The following is a 13184-nucleotide window of genomic DNA, read 5'->3' as shown; positions in this document are numbered from 1 at the left end:
CACAAAACTGACATTGGCAGACATGAGTAGGCAGTTCCTGTTTCAAGCTTACCTTCTCTTCTTCAGGTTTCTTTTCCTCGGCTATATCCAAACTATTGCATCTGACCTGTTGGAAAGGTCAGGTATCATGTCAGCTTGTGACTAAAGGCGTCCAATCCACATAAAACATACTTATTTTTCATTATAGTACGAACATGTTGTCCCAATAACAACATACATTGAAAATATAATTTCTCTGAGGGTGCTGCAATCTAACTACCAGTTACAGGAGCTGGTTTCTGCAATACAGTTAACAGTCCTTTTCAGGAATGCTAAATCCAGTCCAGGACATAGGGAGGACCTGTGTGGTGATGCTAAATGGCACAAGGTGTGTTTAGTTAATATGCAAGTTAAAGAGTCAGAGGGAGCCACGGGACCTGTCAGTGCCCAGCAGCCTAAATAAAGAATCACTATTATATTCATTACAAACAAGCCCTATCTACTCTCCACCATGGAGGACACTGCAGCCACTAGACCAGCAACAACAAACAGACACCTAGTTTTTTATTTTTAAAAGAGCTCTTTCCAAGAGCATGTGATCTATCACAGCAGTTCATATATAGGACTCCTGGGTCCTATTCCTGGCCCTGCCACAGACTCCCTATGTGACCTTGGACAAATCACTTCCCCTCTTCCGGCCTCAGTTTCCCCATCTGTAAAATGGAAATAATGATACAGGGTAAATTCATTAATATTCACAGACCCTTTGAAATACTGGCATGAAAAGTGGTCCAGAAAGGAAAGCATTATTATTTTCTCTATGTGCATTTTTCTACCACAGACTATAGTGTGTATCTATATTTATTCTAAAAAGCAAATGGCAAGTGTTTGGTTGCAAAATTTTAGGTAAATTGCTTTGTCAAAAAATGATTGTCTTACAGGGATCATCTTAAGGGAAAAATCCAGCAAACAACAGGGGTAGAAAAAAATCTGGTTTTCCATTTGTGAAACGTCTGTAGCAGACCGCCCCGACAGTGGTACGACCAGCATCACAGAACTTGGACTCCAACACGAGCAGAGACTTTTCACCAGTACCCTGAAGCTAACAACCCAACACTTGTGGAAACTGGTCAGGACAGTAATTTTATGTCTCATTTGACAGGGCGATGGCGGAGACGGACACAACAATCACTCCCAAACAGTAGCCAAGTAAGACTCAACAGACATTCTGACAGACTGTGGGATTTCCAATGCTAGCACACTCAGGATACTGCAGGAAGGACAGTGCCGGCCAGTCCCAGCTCAGGCACACTTCAAATATCATTACCCAGGGAGTCTTGCAGCATTTTGCATTATGAAATGGCGATGACATGATCACTCAGTGCCATTTAGCAGAGTGAACTAGAGAAGAAAACAAAAACAAGGCTAAAGAAACCATGAAAGAAAGGGTCGGGGGCTAAGACCCAGGTACCGGAGAAGAAAATAGAGAAGGTGAAAAGTACAGGAAAGAAAGAAAGAAAAATAAAGGAACAGGAGGAGACAGAGAGGTGGAGAAAGATTTAGGATAACATACAAGAAAGGGAGAGAAAAAGCAGGAAAAGAGAAAGAGAAAATCACCACAGGAGACAGAGACAGTCATGCTTAGGCTATGTGTACGCTGCAATCCAAGATATGATTACAGCTTGGGCAGACATCCTTGTACTAGCTTTCCCCACACTAGTGCTAACAAAAATAGCCATGTAGATGTGCCGGCACAGGCTCCAGCAATGCCAGTAGGCACCCGGGTTCCGGGTGGACTCATACAACACGTGCTGCCACATCTTCATTGCTGCTTTTAGAAATCCGAGCGTGGGTAAAGCTAGGCAGGGCTGTCTACACAAACCACAGGCATAGCTTGGAGTGCAGCATACACACGCTCTGGGCTACACTCAAGAGCCGGTAGGAGACCCAAAGGGCAACAGCTGCCTGAATGAATCCTGCTGGATGTGTGTAAGTCACTCACTTACGATGTAACTGCCACTTTTAACAATCTACCTGAATATCTGCAACTGCTTCATTAAATTGTAGCCCTGTAGGTCTGCTGACAAGAACCTGCTTCTCTCCCCTTTGGTAATTACCCCGAAGGCTGTCATGCTCACTGGTCAAGAAACACCACAACAAGTAGCCTTTCATGCTGCAAGCTTTACCTTTGACCCTATCTGTTCACATGCAGCAGGTAAAGGAAGGCTGATGTCTACCTACCACCCCCCCCCCCCCAGCCACCATTACACTTTCCCACTGCCAAGACACACCCTCCCACCCCTCTCTCAGGGGGGTGAATATGAACTCATTAGACAGACAGTCCCCTGCAACACTGCAGAAGGAACGGGAAACGGCCCACTTCTCCCACTGCACACAGAGAAATAGGGTGAATGCCAACTGTGACTATTCCCAGCTGGTCTAGCTGTGACTGAACATGCTGAAAGGAAGAGAGAGATAGCCGGACTCTACATACACGAGGAGAGGAAGCTTGGCTTTGGGGTTAAGGGCCTGGACTGAGATTCAGGATACAGGTTTCCTGTGGAACCATGGGCAAATCATTTAATCTATACCTGTTTCCCACCTGTAACATAACTAATAATGGGTATGTCTACACTGCAATTAAAAACTCATGGCTGGCCTGTGCCAGCCATCTTGGGCTTATGGGGCTTGGGGTAAGAGACTATTTAATTGCAGCACAGACTGCAGGACTGAGATCCCATGGGTCCCGCAGGAGCGGGTAAAATGTACTTTGTTGCGGGTGGGATTGGGTGGCCAAAAATCCCCCAGACTTTGGTAATTTGCGGGAAAACATCATCTCTCATCAGTTTTTCATAAATAGAATTTCAGCAATGTAAAGCAAGTTTTTTCTTTTTTTTTAAATAAAGGATTTAATACTTGACTTTAAAAGGGGGATAGAAAGAGATTTGATGTCTATTATAACAGGAGTTAAAGTAATTTTTTTTACATGGTGTAAGCAAGATTTATTTTATTCTTTTAGTGATAAAATTTGTGTCTGAAGTCCATTTATATGTATAAAATATATTAACTGACCATGCCATTTGCGTTTCTTTGTTTTGCGGGAGGAATTGGTCTCTCTTGCGGGATTTGCAGGATTTAAGGTTTTTGCATATGGGAGCAGCATAAAAATGCAAGAAACAATGTGGGAGTGAGTATTGTGGGGTGGCACTGGAGTAGAATTTTAAAAATAGTACCATACAGGGCTCTAGTACAGATGTTTGGGTTTGGGTTGGAGCCCAGGCTCTAGGATCCTGTGAGGTGGGAGGGTCCCACAGCTTGGACTAGAGCCTAAGTGTCTACATGGCAATTAAACAGACCCTTAGCCCGAGCCCTGTGAGCCTGAGTCAGCTGGCACGGGACAGCAGTGGGTGTCTAATTATATCATATTGTTTTGCCCATGTTAAAAATCTTACAACTGTTTCATTGAGAAGCTCTAGGGCCTCAATGCTTCAGAGCAGGGGCTTGTAATTTGGCAGGGAGGTCACACTTGTTCAGGGTTGTGCCTTTTGCCATCCCTCTAAAATTCACCCAAATTTGGCCGAGTTGTAAGCCTCTGAAAAATCATAGTTCAAACATGCTCATTGGAGATTTGAGAGAGCTTGGAGCTAAATTCTCTTCTGAGTGCTTGACTTTGCAACCTTAATGTTCTTTTAATATAGGTTTTTAAATGTAATTTATAAAAACGATAGCCAGTGATCTTTAGTGACATCTAAACCTGTCCCAGGTTTCTTTCCAGAGTTTGGAGACAAACAAAAGCCTTAGAGAAATGATATATTACGACATGCACACATTTAACCACTGCATGGCAAACTCTGCTGATGGGGTTAATTCATTTCAAAAGTAGGCTGTTAGTCATCAGAAACAAGGAGGAGATTCATGCAGTTGCAGAGCATGGCTGGTTCAAGCAATGAATATGAGTGAAAGGCTCAAGATTCAGCAAGCAAACTTCTCTCCTGCCCCAAATTCCTATGAAATGCCAGATAAGAAGGGTCGTCCATATGCCCCAGGCAGAGCTCTACTAGGATTGGTATCATCCCCGCCCTAGCATCTAGGCCCAGCTGACAGCCACAACATTAGGACTTTAACAGTGTAGAAAGCAGAGCAAGGTAGGAGAAATACAGCAGAGGTGGCAAGTTAGTACTGTTGCTGCTTTGAGACTAGAAATTTTGACCCACCAGACATTCTCTTCTATATTCACGTCCAAGCTGTTATTACTCAACTCAGTCATAGAGTCTGGGTCATTAAACAATACCGACAAGAATGCTGTGGAGAACTCTAGCTGCCTATCATCATATCACTAAATTACATTTTTGATCTCTGTGGTCAGAAATATCTGATTGATATCACACTTTAATAGCTCCCAAAGAACCGTAAAAAAGTTACCACAATGCTTATGGTAGAGCTTCTGAAAAGCCAAGGCAATCATTGACAAAAACAGAACTTGGAAAACTTCTAATTAACAAGAGGGTCCTCTGTAACATGTGACCTCCCACACATGACAACTACCCAAGTGACAGACAGATTTTTACCTCCAAGATGAAGATTTCTATCCACAAATCTGACAACAGAAGGATGGAAATGTATGTCACTTGTTGATCTTCCCATGGGAGCCTGCAGAGAGGAAAAAGAAAGAAAAGGTCAGGCTGAAGCGTGTGTGGCTGTCTGCTCTGAGGATGTACCCCATGTGTAACAGAGAGCTTCCTTCTTAGTGTGCCCCCCCACACACACACTTCATCAGGAGTCCTCCTTTCCTGCTCCTATGAAGCAGGATATGTCCATAAGTCTGGACATGCAGACGCATAGCAAGTCCAGAAACACACAAAGGATGACCAGGAGTAATAGGAGAAGGTTCTGAATTCAAAATGCTCTTCCTTCTCTCTACTACTAAAACCAGATAACCAGTGGAATTCAGCACACCTAAATGGGGACCCCATAAAGGGCACATATCCTTCAGAAGGCGCAGAAGGGACCTTTCTTATAAAACTCTGTCACAGTCCAGCCCTCTCCCAAAACAACGCCTATAAATTATCTGATGGGGTATTTTTTATTTGCTAATCTCCAGAAAAATGGGATGAAAACAAAGTATTCTGACTCCTTATGCGGCTGAGACCAAAATGGTAAAGAGTAGTATAATTATGATGAAGGGAAATCAAGACAGGGCGTACATATGACAAGAAATTGCAAAAGCGGAACAATTTCACTTAGAAAAATGGAGAGTTAGAGGGGCTTTGACAGTGGTCTTACTGAAAACAGATCAGATCTTTTGTGTAACAGACACACGATAAGAAAAAGGGGTCACAATCAATGAAACTAAAGACAGGGAAATTTAGAACAAATTGAAAGGGCAGAAAAGCTGACTCCTGTTAAGGATCATTTAAAGAGCTCCCATTATGATTGTTTATGTAAATGATCTCTACCATCCGGGCCCATAAAACAGGGAACTATCTAAGAGTATGTTTACACTGGCAGAGTTACAGCACCACTCAGAGAGCACTGAAGGGAAACCACTGTTGTGTGTTCACACTGTCAGCTGCCTGCGCAATAGGGTGTTCATACTTGCGGCACTTGCAGTGGTATTCGGAGCGGTGCACTCTGGGCAGCTATCCCACAGAGCATCTCTTCCTTTTCTGCTGCTAAGAGTTGTGGGAAGACGGAGGGGATTGCGGGGCATCCTGGGTCCTGTCCCAATGCCCTGTGTCGCATCCCAGCAATCCCTGTGTTTCCGTCCATATTTGGTGCCATCTTTCAATGGTTTGTGTACTGTGCGCTCTGCCTCTTCGGTCTGCAGGAATGGATCCCGCACTGTTACCAATATGCTGCTCACTCTCACCAATAAGTCACGAGTGGCAGTGGAGTTATTCCTTAAACTACAAAGGCAAGAGGAGTGCGAAATTGATCTCACCATGCGTAGTAATTACAACCTGAGATTGCTTGCAGCATTCACGGAGATGCTGACCACAGTGGAATGCCACTTTTGGGCTCGGGGAAACAAGCACTGAGTGGTGGGATCACATTATCATGCACGTCTGGGATGATGAGCAGTGGCTGCAGAACTTTCAGATGAGGAAAGCCACTTTCATGGGACTGTGTGATGAGCTCGCCCCAGCCCTGTGGCGCAAGGACACAAGAATGAGAGCTGCATTGGAGAAGCGCGTGGCGATTGCACTGTGGAAGCTGGCTATTCCAAACTGCTACCGATCAGTCGCTAACCAGTTCGGAGTGGGAAAGTCAACCATTGGACGCGTGTTGATGGAAGTGTGCAGGGCCATTAATCACATCCTGCTCCAAAAGATCATAACTCTTGGCAACGTGCATGACATTGTGGGTGGCTTTCCTAACTGCGGAGGGGCAACAGATGGCACGCATATTCCAATTCTGGCACCAGACCACCTAGCCACTGAGTACATTAATCAGAAGGGCTATTTCTCAATGGTTCTCCAGGCGTTTGTGGATCATGTGGCCATTTCACGGACATTAACGCAGGCTGGTTTGGAAAGGTGCGTGACGCATGCATCTTTCGGAACACTAGCCTGTTCAGGAAGCTGCAAGCCGGGACTTTCTTCCTGGACCAGAAGATCACCGTAGGGGAAGTCAAAATGCCCATTATGATCCTGGGAGACCCCACCTACCCCTTAATGCCGTGGCTTATGAAGCCATATATGGGGCACCTTGACAGCAGCAAGGAGTGGTTCAACAACAGGCTGAGCAAGTGCAGAATGGCTGTTGAGTGTGCTTTTGGCCCTTTAACGGCCCACTGGTGCTGCCTCTATGGGAGGCTGGACCTGGCCAATGACAATTTTCCTGTGCTTATAGCCGCGTGCTGTACACTCCATAATATTTGTGAAGGGAAGGGTGAAAGCTTCACTCAGAGCTGGACCACTGAGGCTCAGCACTTGGAGGCTGAATTTTAACAGCCAGAGACCAGGACTATTAGAGGGGCACTGTGCTGGGCCATAAGGATCAGGGATGCGTTGAGGCAGCAATTTGAAGCGGAAAGCCACTAATATTTGTTGCTATGCTCGGGACTGCAGTGATTGTAATGCTAGGAGGTGTTTGTGATTGGTGCAGACAATGCACTCTGAAGGTGTAAGAAATTTGCCTGTTGCTTTGCAGGGCTATGTTTGCTTTCAGTTAATGGAATAAAGATTGCTTTCAAACCAAAACAATTATTAAAAAAACAACCACCGGGGGAGAGAGACAAACAAAAAACACATCAGCATGGAGGGGAATGGGGGAAAGGAGGGTCGTAGGAGGAGGTGGGGTCCCGGGACTGTTAAAGATTTGCGTATGTCCAGCTATAATATCCAACCTTCTCCTTTGGCGTACAGTGCAGTAGAGTTCAAACCGATGACCAGAGAGGTGAGAACAGGCATTGTGGCACACCTCACAGCGCTGTAAGCGACCAGAGTGTCTACACTGGTACCGTGTCTCCCATTGGGGTGGTTTTCTGCACACTAAGTGGCTTGGCAGTACGTACACCTCGGGAGTTACAATGCAGAAAGCTGCTTTACTGCGCAGAAACTTGCCAGTGTAGACAAGGCCTAAATCAGATACATGCATGAGTTCAAAATCTCCATTCTGTTAGGACAAAGCCTACCTTGTCAAGCATTTTAGAGCCATGGCTGGTCAGTCAGGTTAGAATTGGCTGCAACTGGCACTCCCAGAAATGCTGACATTCTTTTTGAGGGCCACTCATCTACACACTAAATATAATTTTGGTACCTATGGAAAGGAATCTGTCCAACGGTGTATCTGATGGGACTGTCATGCTCTGTCCTCTTATGCTTACATGTTTCTGTCCCTCAGATAACTGGTTTGATGGGTTTGCAACCTGTATTTCACTCATATAGTTTATTAATTCATAAGAACTTTCATTCTCTGGAGCATTTTAGGAATTCTGCAAACTTTTATAGTGCTTATAGCCTTGTCAGCCATAGAAGCCGATTATTAAACAAAATCACCTTACAGGAAAAACTTTGTTTAATATTTAAACACAAATGTTAAGCTGCAAAACTTTAATTTTTAAAATGATTGTTATACTAATAGTAGAGCCAGGACAGAAGCTGCTTTGTTCTGTTGGAAATCAGCCTCTCAGTGACGCTGTCCCAAGTGATGTAACTTGCTGAGCGATATGGCAGACACCATGACGTAGCTCCAAAACACCAACTAGTATTGAAAATTCTATTTACTAAAAGTCAAATCCCTGACACAATGCACAGCCCAACACTGCACTGGGATTCTACAGGTTCATGTTGGGGTGAAGGAAAGAAATCGCCCTGCCAGCAAATCACTCAGCAGGAGTAGCAGTACTCTGCAGCCTCGGAGCTGCAGTAGTCTCTGCAGCAGCTTTTGTGTCTGATCTTTGTCTATTTAGATTGTAAGCTCCTCAGGTCAGAGACAGTGTTTTGAAGTCAGTGGGAGTTTTGCCACCAACTTCAATGCAAGCAGGGTTGGACTGTATTTCATATGGCACCAAAGTCCATACACACAGTGCACAAGAAGAAAAAGACTGTTTTATCCATTCCCGAAATGCAGCCACCTCTGGAGGGGAATGTTATGCTTGTTTACCACAAACACTACACAACAGTTTAGGAGAAGTAGTAATGAACAACATGGCAAAACCCAACCCTGCTCATATTGTGGAAATTTTCATTTGTGAATCAATGAAAATAATGTGCCAAAATTGCTATGTATTTTATTCAATCAGCTCTTATAATTGAAAAATATAGAGCTAACTCAGGGCAGCCAAAATGTAATTGACACAGCTGCAATGTAATACATTCTTGCAGAAATTTTTGTGGGGTCTTCTTTAATCACTGCAAATGATCAGAGATTTATCGGGGAAGGAGGAAGCAAGCAAAGCAAAGCATTTCTGGGTTCATAAGGAAGCACTAATCCAAGACCTATAATCCAATGAGAAAGTGGATTATTTAAGGAAAAGCCTTTGTCTCTATAGTGAAAGTTTTCTCTACCCTTTGAGATAAGCCAATAAATTCAGAAGAAACATTAACAGCCTTGAAACTTTGCCAGAATCTATGATTTTCACATTAGTATTTTTCAGAAGATACAAAACAAAATGGTAATTTTTCTGTTCTTGCTCTGTTGCACTGCATAGATATTGCTGCACTTCACTTCCAGCCCAGGGCAAAACTTGGGATATACTAAAATCCCAAAGGAAAACCCACTCATGGTATTTCCAACACAAGCCAAAGAACAGTAAAACTCTCATAAGAAAGACAGTTCTCAGGAGATTCCCAGACCAAAGAACTCCAGATTAGTTTCCATAAGCCTCTGGATAAACATCTGAAATGCTTAAGATTCAGTAAGAAATTGGCCTTTTCTACTGCACCTCTCACACAGCCCCTTCATATGCTGCTTGTCTATTTAGGTTGTACAGTCTTGGGGGCAAGGACCATGAATTTATGCATTTGTGCAATGCCAGCACTATCAGACCTTGAGGCTGAGCCTTTTGGGCGCTGCTGTGATATAAATCTTAATCTGATGCCATGGGCCAGGACTAAACAATTGGACCTTCTTCCCCCATCAGTCTACACCAGTCCAGTCCGCTATAATATTGGTGTCAAATTCAGCAAACAGGCAAGTTTTAATACATGAACATTCATTAGACACAAGAGAAACACCTAACTAAGTCAAATTAGAACAAAAATGAAAAAAGTCTATGGAAAAAAAATCATCTGTATATCACTCCTTTTCCACCTCTTAACTACAGCATGTTGGTCCATCCAACCATACACTGCATCTCTAAATTAGAGACAGCCTAAATAAACATTGCTATTGAGGAAGGCAGCCCAGAAAGGGTCCCATCAGAGGGATCTGTTTTATGCTAATCCTAGTTTGACAAAAAAAAAATAATAATAATAATCCCTGTGGAGACAAAATGGGTTTGGGCATTCTAAAGCTGAGCTAAAATCCCACTCTTCCCCCCCTTGTATAAAGCGAGCAGTCTCACAAAGAATCAAACCGTAGATTATCTTCAGGGTTATTGTGATTCGACTATGAGCTTTCTCGTTAGCCTGCCAATGGGGAAGGAGAGGGAGAAAGCGTTCGGAATCAGGCTGTTATCATTTATACCACATTACAATCCAAAATGAAAAAATGACTTGCTCCAGATTTGATAGAATAAAGCATCTTGAGATGCAATAGAAGTACCCAATTTTCAATAAAGATATTAAACCTAAGCTTCAAAAAAACGGGAATAATTACATCGTTTTTTGCTTTGAGTTTTAATGTTAAAAGTGTCAATTTATAAAACTAGGTGAACAGCCACAATTCATATGCAGACTGCAGCTAATTAGGCCCCCTTTGATCCTTTATTTTGCCTGGAAGCTTATTTAACAACTTTACACAAAACTCAAGGTTTTGGCACACTTGTGGACTGGGGGAGGGAAGGAGGGCTCAGCAGGGCATAATTCGTTATGCTGTTTGCTTAAGGTAGACATCTCATCATTTCCTAAACCATACAGTACCATCACCAAAACCAGCGAACACTTCCTAGCAGTGAGATCTGCTATTATTTGAGATCTTTGGATGGGAGGCCTTATAGAGATTTATTATAAATAATAATGCATTATTATTAATAGTATGATTTTCCATACACATGTTCTCAATCTGAATGATTTTAGATTAAGAAAACAAAGAACTAATGCCAAGTCTTCAGAAAAGCTCAGAGTGTATAGGTCTCCTCTGGAACAGGCTGCCTCTAAGAACAAACTGGCTGCAGACTCTGCCCAGTGGCAGCATTCTTAGAATGTAAAGGTGCAGTGTAGAAAGAAGAAAAGCGTTGCAGTTTCATAGATTTCACTTAGATTGTAGTGTAGTCTTCCAAATGAAGAGGTGGAAGCCCTCTCACTTTGGACACCTAATACTAAACTATCAAATAAAGTGTGGGGGACAAATTCTGTTCTGTTTCACCATGCAAATCTGGAATAACTCCAAGAAAAATGATAGCTTTACTCTGGATTTACACTGAAGTAAAAGTGTAAAATTTGGCTTTAGTGGGCTAGATAGGATGGGACCCCATAGGACTTTTCCACCTGTAATTTTGTGGCTATACTATATCACACCATCTTTTTTCTTTCCACGATGGGGTCCTCCAAGACCTGCCTCAGACACCTCAAGGTCTCCCATCACCCTACTCCGAATTTCCCCCTTTGTTCTCTCTGGCCACACAGACACACACACTGCTCCTGAACTGAGATTTGTAGCAGGAGAGACAGGATTGACAGTCATGAGCTCCTGTTTCTGGCGTTCTAGGAGACTCGCCACAGCAGCAGTAGGGAGCAGAATCATCAGGCACAATGGATGTACAGTGGTCTGGCTCCCACAAACACATCTGGAGGGCCAGTGGAGCCAGAGTGATTCAAGGGCAACGGTCTCAACTAATGAAAGCAGCTGTTAGTTGAGTTGACTCCTGGGCTGAGTACAGGTTTTTTTAATGTCTTACTTCATCACTGAGAATGAAATGTGGGGTGAAAACGATGAGATTACACAAATATTAGCTGCTATGTTGCAACAATAAGATGCTTACAAGAAAGGAGAATTTCAAAAGAGATTGGAGTTCCTGGGAATTGCAACTGGCAGAAACTCTTTTCTTTTAGCCAAGGCTCATCTACAAGTCACACAGTTAGATGTTGCCAGAGACCAATCCAACTGGGACGAAAACCCCATCCACCCATCCGCTAGACCACTAGTGTGTCACAACTGTGAATTCTGTGTAAAATTGCCCACACCAAAGACTTCCAGATGAGCAGGCAAAGGGTGCCGATAGATATGGAATTGCACCCAGGTATGTTAAAGCATAAGCCTGAGAGTCTGGACTCCTGGACTCTTAGCTGTTGACTTTCAGTGTCGGGGGAGGAGGATACTCACAGGCTCTGACTTACTGTGTGATCATGGGGCATTCATTCAGGTCCAGATTTTACAGATATTTAGGAGTTGCTCCACTCAGCAATGCAAGCCCTACGTGATTTAGGAGCCTAAGTCATTTTCCAAAGTAACTTAGGCACATAGAAGCCTAAGTCTCATTGAAATCCAATGAGAATTAGGCTCCTAAATGCCTAAGTCATTTTGAAATGAGGTTCCCAAGTCACTTAGCTGTTGTAATTCTGAGCAGAGCAAGACTTAAATACCTTTAAAAGTCTGGGCTCAAGCATCTCTGAGTCTTTGTTTCTATAAAAGTGAGGAGAGACATGCCTGCATCACAGGAAGGAGGGGGGACTGAGGATTAGGTTTAATGCATTAATGTCTGTAAAGCACTTTGAGAGCCTTTGATTAAGGTGCTAGAGCAAGGCAGCGTTATTGTTAAGGAGCTGTTGCCTCAGCCTGAGCCTAAGAACTGTAAGTAGAGAGAGAGCCCAAATCCTCATCCTTCTTCCCTCTTTGGAACAGAAAGGGAGGTGCTAACCCCCTCCCGATCCAACCCAATTGAAAATAAGACCACTCCCACTTCTCTTGGCCACTACAAGTCTTCTGCCCCCACCCACCTTCTTTGACCCTAGAGACTCTCTCAGTATTGCCGAACTGAGCATGCAAAAATTCACACCACCTTTTGCTTGGGCTGCAGCATCAACCGAGGCCCACCTCTGCTGCTTCCTAGATTGAGGGAGGGAATCTTGGGGAGCAGCAGGGAGATTCCATGCATCAGTGGGAGGGACAAGTTGGGACTCACTCCTTCCAAAAGTCTAGCTCTAGCAAATCTCTCTCCCTCTTCCCCAGCACAGTGCCCCCTATACAGTGAACCTATCGTTCTGAAGTTATAACACCTCTCAGGAATAGCCAATTAAATCTTGGAGTGTGTCAGTGTCCCCATCCAAAGGGCCCAGTCCAAGAACAGAGATCCTTATCCAAACCACAGCCCATCCCCATCTCGGGTCTTTGCTCACCTCCCCTCTCCTACAACATGAATGTTTTCATTTTAACCCTATCTATAATCCCATCGGGTGTATAACATTTTATAATTTATCATTCAGATACTGAACAACAACTCTCAGCCACCATTCATCTCTCACAAGTTCCACATGTCCAAACAGAGTAATCCTCTCACCTTCCAGAGCTCCAGTCCCCGGCTTGTACATTGCCCTGGCTTTCTAGACACCCCCAGTTCCAGGCTACACAATATTCTGCCTTTCCAGAGCCCCTGTCCTATT

At 43.8% G+C, this 13184-nt stretch overlaps 1 protein-coding gene across 2 annotated transcripts in view; it reads right to left on the bottom strand.

The window, feature by feature from the left end:
* LOC311523115 (uncharacterized protein) overlaps positions 1-13184 on the bottom strand; it is a 42011-nt gene that overhangs the window by 2838 nt on the left and 25989 nt on the right. Inside the window, exons 3-4 of one of the 2 annotated variants that reach the window (XM_084632835.1) lie at positions 4548-4629; positions 53-106 (exon numbers count right to left, since the gene is read on the bottom strand). The gene's annotated coding sequence lies outside the window, so the exon portion shown is untranslated. Of the gene's footprint in view, positions 1-52; positions 107-4547; positions 4630-13184 lie in introns of those variants that run through there. The other variant, XM_084632836.1, reaches the window with a different exon arrangement.

Source organism: Lepidochelys olivacea, assembly GCF_965140295.1.
Source record: "Lepidochelys olivacea isolate rLepOli2 genome assembly, chromosome: 7".
NCBI classification, from domain to species: Eukaryota; Metazoa; Chordata; order Testudines; family Cheloniidae; genus Lepidochelys; species Lepidochelys olivacea.
This window is presented reverse-complemented; position numbering and strand designations above follow the sequence as displayed.